This window comes from Ceratotherium simum, chromosome 4 (genome assembly GCF_057802395.1).
Source record: "Ceratotherium simum simum isolate JZ-2026a chromosome 4, ASM5780239v1, whole genome shotgun sequence".
In the NCBI taxonomy this organism is placed as follows: Eukaryota; Metazoa; Chordata; class Mammalia; order Perissodactyla; family Rhinocerotidae; genus Ceratotherium; species Ceratotherium simum.
Genome location: NC_141903.1, coordinates 56,488,295 through 56,494,294, shown reverse-complemented (window position 1 = coordinate 56,494,294; position 6,000 = coordinate 56,488,295).

Genomic DNA, 6,000 nt, shown 5'->3' with positions numbered 1-6,000 from the left:
TGGTTTGTGATGATCACAGTCTCAGCGAATAACTCTAATGGTGGTTTATAAGCTGACTTTGGAATCTGTGATGTGATGTTATGCCAGTCTAATGATGTTGAGTTGTGTGTGTCACGGTGTGGCCCCACAACTGTAGACTCCTGGTTCTGAAGAGCAATGACTCATTTTGACATCACCATGGCCTTCAACATGGGCTCCAGGGAAAATTAGCTTTCTGCTTCTGGCTCCTCCATCCTTGGCATGAAGGACACAAAATAGGGAGGAGTAGTAAAGTAGAGCTTCCAGAAGGGACCAGACTCCTGGCCTGCTTACAGCTGGATTTTGTTAATTTTGTTTTAGTTTTTCTTTTTCTATTCTGCTTTATTTTCTTCTTGTATTAAGGACTTATCTGTTGTGTGTCTCAATATCTTAGAACATAGTTCATAATATTAGAGGAATGGATATTCTATCAAGGCACCTGACTATGGATTCAATTTGTGACTTAGTTTCCTCTTCCTCAGAGAGAGAAGTGCCAGAACATCAACCAAGTCACAAAGGTAGCCCTTCTGGAAGGAAGGGGGTGGCATTTTGGAACCAAGCGGGGTGGCCTCCTGTAGAAGACTTGAGGGCTAGCTCCCTGGAGTCACTGATTGTTACTTGACACGGTGTTTCTGGGGCCTGCTTGGTGCATTTAGAGGTACCTTGTGTGGGAACTAAAATTGCTGAACCCTAAGAGTTGCCGTCTTGGCGTCCCCAGGGTGGGATGTGGCTGAGTGAAGGATCTCTGAGAGTGAAGGATCACTCTCAGAGAGCCAGAGTGGCCTGTGCAAGGATCTGGGTAAGTAACACAGCATGGGAGAATGGACGGTATATGTATGAGGACCAATTTTTAACAACAATCCCAAGTGACAACAAAAACCCAAAAAGAAAATCAAACAAAAAACCCAAAAAAACAAAAACAAAAACTCTACAGTGGTAGAGTTAATTAGACCTTTGTTCTCTCTCCACTTAAAGTGTGGCCTCCTCAGCCACCTTCCATCATTGTGAATTTTCAGAAAAAGCTGGTTGGAGATATGGTCATTTGAAACAGTTTTTAAAATAAAGTTACCCTTTCATTGGGTAAATGCCAGAAGAATTCCATCATCTTTTGGGAGTGGGGGATGGTTTGGGAGGTGCCAGGTAGGAGCACCTCTATTCCTATTTTAGTTTAATATCTATCTCTTTAATCTTTGTCTTCCTGCTTCTGCCTTGTTTTCTTTTATTTTTCTATATTTATTATTTATTTCTACTCTTAAAATATTTATAAATTTTTTAATTCTTGTATTCTTAAATCTATTTTCATTTCTGTCTTGCTAATGATTATTTTAAATGTTTATTTCATGATTTTCATTCTTTATTTTATAAAATCCTTTTATTTTTCTAAATTTTTGTCATTAGGAATTTTATCATTTATGTATATATAATTTCTATTATTTTATATTATTCTTAATTTAAACTGGCAGGATTCTTTTCTTTGCTTAAAACTTCATCTTATCTCCTTTTTCTTTTAAATTTCTTTTTATTCTGAATTTTTAGTCAATCACTTCTTAAATGTTTGGCCTCTATTAACTTTAGATATTTTTTCTTGTTCCTTATCCTTTAAATTTTGTTTGACTTCATGATTTGTTTTTCTGGAACTTGGATCAAAGCTTGACCACCCAGGAGCTGCATGGACCTTGGAGCTGCCTCTATAACAACCCTTCTGAGTTCCATTTGCCCCTTCATCCCTTCTAAGGAGAGTGCTCCTAAAAACCTTACTCCTGATGACTCCAGATGAGTCTCCCTAGGGCTATACTTACTTTCTGTTTGTAGATGAGGGGGCTTGACCCACCAGGAGTTGTGAAGGTAGTTATTTGAGCATAGTGTCTCTAGGATCAAAATATACTGGCAACCAATAAAGTTGTTCCTTGACATCTATTAAAATGAAAAAACAAAAAAACCCAAAAAACAGAAAGCGAGAATGGAAGAGCAGGAGGCTGAGGGTGGTCATCCCGATAAAAAGTCATGATCCCTTGTTCTGTTCCCATGCTTGAGCCAGTCTTCAGATCTGGAACCCATTGACTGAAGAAGTTACTGGTCTCTAGGAGGAAGGACCTTGCAACACCATGGCTAGTATTTACTGAGATGATGCCTCCAGTCCTTCCACAAAGAGACCTATAGCCATTTACGTGGGTGACTTTACACTGGGGAAAGGGGAGTAACAAATTTTGAGGAGTATTGGACACAGGATCTGAGCTGATACCGTGAGACCCAAAGCATGCTACCCAGAGACCCAAAGTGTCATCATGGACCCTTATGAGACTGAGGGTTAACAAGGGCCAGGTAATAAATGGAGTCCTGGCTAAAGTCTGGCTCACAGTTCCTGAGCGCACAATTGGAATCGAGCTTCTTGGTAGTTGGAGTAACTCCAATATTGAATCCCTTGTCTGTAGAGTAAGAGCATCATAGTGGGGAATACCAAATAGGAACCTTGGAATCCATCCCTCCCTCCCCGGTTAGATAGTAAACCAAAGACATATTGTACTCCAGGGAGGATGGCAGAGACCAATGCCACCATTAAAGACCTAAAAGATGCAGGGCTGGCGGTTCCTATCATATTTCCATTTAATTCCAGACTGACTCCTGCAGAAACCAGATGAATCCTAGAGAATGACTGTAGACTATTGCGGATTTGACGAAGTAGCACCAATTGCAATTGTGAATGACTAGTTATTTTGAAAGGGTCAGTGTCCATTCTCACAGGATAGATAACCTATTTGAGGTACAGGTTTGCCTTTGCTATCCATGAGCCTCAGCAAGCATCATTATCTGGGGGCTTTTGGAATGCTTGATCCATAGACATGGAATCCCACACAGCATAGCATCTGACTTGGGAACCCACTTTGCCGTGAAAAAGTTGTGGGAGAAGGCCTCTGACTATGGGATTCACTGGTTGTAGCACATGCTACACCATCTAGAGGCAGCTGACCTTACACAATGATGGAAAAGCCTTCTAAAGGTGCAACTCAATTGCTGGCTTGAAGAAAATGTTCTGAAAAGATGGGGTGTTGTCCTTCATAATGCAGTGGATTTATTAAATCAGAGACTAATATGCTGTTTCCCCATTTGCAAGGGTACAAGTCTGGAAAACAATGAGTAAAGACAGGAATGGCCCCATCCACTATTCCTTCTAAAGACTCCCTAGGAAATTTTGTATTTCTCATCTCTGCAATTCTGGGCTCTGTGTGGTTGGAAGTTCTGGTACCCTAAGGGAATGCGCTCTTCCTAGGGAACACAGCAAGGGTATCATTGAACTATAAGTTATGGCTGCCATAGGGCACTTTGAACTCCTTGTGCTCAGGGACCAGCAGGAAAATAGAGGAGTTGCCATCCTGACAGGGGTAATTGACCCTGATCAGCAGGAAGAGGTAGGACTGTTTTTACACAATGGGGACAGCAACGTGATCCACTTGGGCACCTTCAGGTACTTCCTTTGCCCTGTTGTAACTGAGTGGACATGTGCACCACCCCTAGACTGAGAAAGGTATGACTATCAACTGATCAGACCCCTTAGGAATGCAAGTTTGGTTCATACCATCAGATAAGCCAATAGACCTGCTGAGGATAAAGGGAATCTAGAAGATGATGGAAGAGGGAGGGGGCGGGTACCAGTTGTGGCCTTGAGATCAACTGCTATGTCAGAGACTGTAGTACATCCCACTAACCTCCTTTTACTGATTTTCCACTCATAAAGAGAGGCCCATAAGAAACGACAGAGGAGCTGCTTCCTGAACCTGTCTGGAAAAATAGATCTGCACAGTGGTCGGTGGAAGCCATGAGAATGTACCTAGCTGACCTCCAGGGCACGTAATTGAAGGAGGGCCCAAGCTGCTGGGCTTGAAATCCATGCCTGAAGGAGGCCATGCCTCCTATGGGCTGCTCCTCACTGAGTGAGGTGAGACGTGGGAGACTCTCTGATGGCAGCCTTTGGGCTCAGGGACTCCCCAGCAGCTGTATCAACCCTTCCATCGACTGCAAGGCAGTCTAGAACACTTCCACCCAACCTTCTCTCCCTCTCTCTTTCACTTGAGGTCAGATTTACATTGAGGTCTTATGACTCTCCCATTCCGCCCTGGCTCCTTGCCTATTTCTTTTCTCACAAGCATTTTCCATGAAAAAAATCCTTGCACATTTAATCTCATCTTGGCATTTGGTATCTGCTTCTGGGAGGATCCAGACTCCCACAGGGCTGTGACTTTGTTCTGGCAGTAAGCAACTTACTTGTCAATCAGGTTCATGCTTCTGAGGCTTGATTTTAGGCTTTGGTGGGCCAGATCTAAAATAGTCTTTTTTTCTAGGATTAGTTTAGCCCTAAAACTAAGGAGTTTTCTTTCTGGAGTTTCTGATTAAATGCCCTGAAGTTCAACAAGGCCTCTCCACTCTGGCTGGCTGGAACATGAATATCTCCCAGCATTTTGTGAGCTCTAGAATTGTTCAGCTTACAGCTTTCTGGTTGTTTTTTTTGCCTGGCTTTATGGCATTTTATCCTGCGCACATGCAGCTAAGGATGCAGTAGTTGACTCAACAGACTCCTGTGCAAATTTCTCTGCATAACTCCCTCCTCTCTGGTATTCTGCTCTATTAATACAAGGCATCTCAGTCTCCCCAAACTCCAGTCTAGAAAGCCAGGATAATCATAAATGTTACTTCATTTGTGACCCTTCTCTTAGAGAGGAATCATGATCCTGTACTGATTGTTGTTTAATATCTGAAAACAGTTGCTTCATAAATTTTATCTCGTTTTCTGGCTGACTACCATAGGAAGGCAGTTATCACAGGAGGGCACATCTGGCTCCAGTTACTTTATCATGGCTGGAAGTGGAACCCCAGCACCAGCACCTCCCTTAGACCTGGGTGAGTGGAGCTCCCGCTCTGGTTGTGCCTCAGAGGGTACTGTGCTTTGGATGACCTTTTTTGAAGTTTTTAAGTCCCCTCTGCCCCTGCTGCCCAAGACCAGCTGGGGCCACCAGCACCATCCTGTTGGGGTGTCCTGAGTCCAGACTGGGACTCACATGGACTCTGGTCCCCATTTCTCCCCTTCTGGGTGCTCTCTAACCCAAAGCAGGAGTGTGGCTTAACTAGTGCGTTGCTTCCTGTGCTTGATGTGGTATTTCTTTTGCAAGATTATGTGAGATTGGGCTTCAGAAAGGTGCTGATATCCTGATTTTGGACGACTCCCACTCTCGTGGGACACAGTGTAAGTTCAATTCTCTGGTCTACCACTAGTCTACCACCGACCCTTGGGCTTTATTCATGTGTGTGGGCCCATGCATCAGTTCTCACATTCATATTCCAGCTGGTCTACAACACCAAAGGGGGTAAGGGGGGAATGGCACATGTCCTTTATCCTTTGTGCCCCCGTCATGGGCACCCAGGGCAGTCCCCTCACCCCCTCCACAAGCTCTGTACCATGTGTCAGGTGGTCTTCCGTTGGTGGCTGCACCTATTTCCTCTGAGAGCTTTTGAGAGCATTGCTCTGCAGTGCCAAGGGGTATGTTTAGGAAGTGAAAGAGCAGGTCACACATAATAGATCCATTCCAATATTTCCGTAAGCAGGGGCTTTTTGATTCCTTCCACTACAGTGGTTCTCAACATTAGAATAACTTGGAGAACTTTAAAAATACCAATACTTGGGCCACACCCAAGACTAATTGCAACAAAATTTCTGGGCATGGGGCTTCAGCATCGTTATTTTGAAAACTGAGGTGATTCTAATTTAATTCTGGCGTATCAGGCTCATTGACTGTAGGCTACTGCTGAGTTTAGGTTTCAATTAATACTAATCCAGATCTTCAAGCTAACATATTAAATATGGAGGCTTACATGAGAGCATCCTTATCATAAATTTGTCCTGACTCAATCTTATATTTGGTCTAACACCCTTAGAATCCTTTCCCATATACGTTTCCCAGACTTCTGCTGATACAAAATTGAAGGATTCTA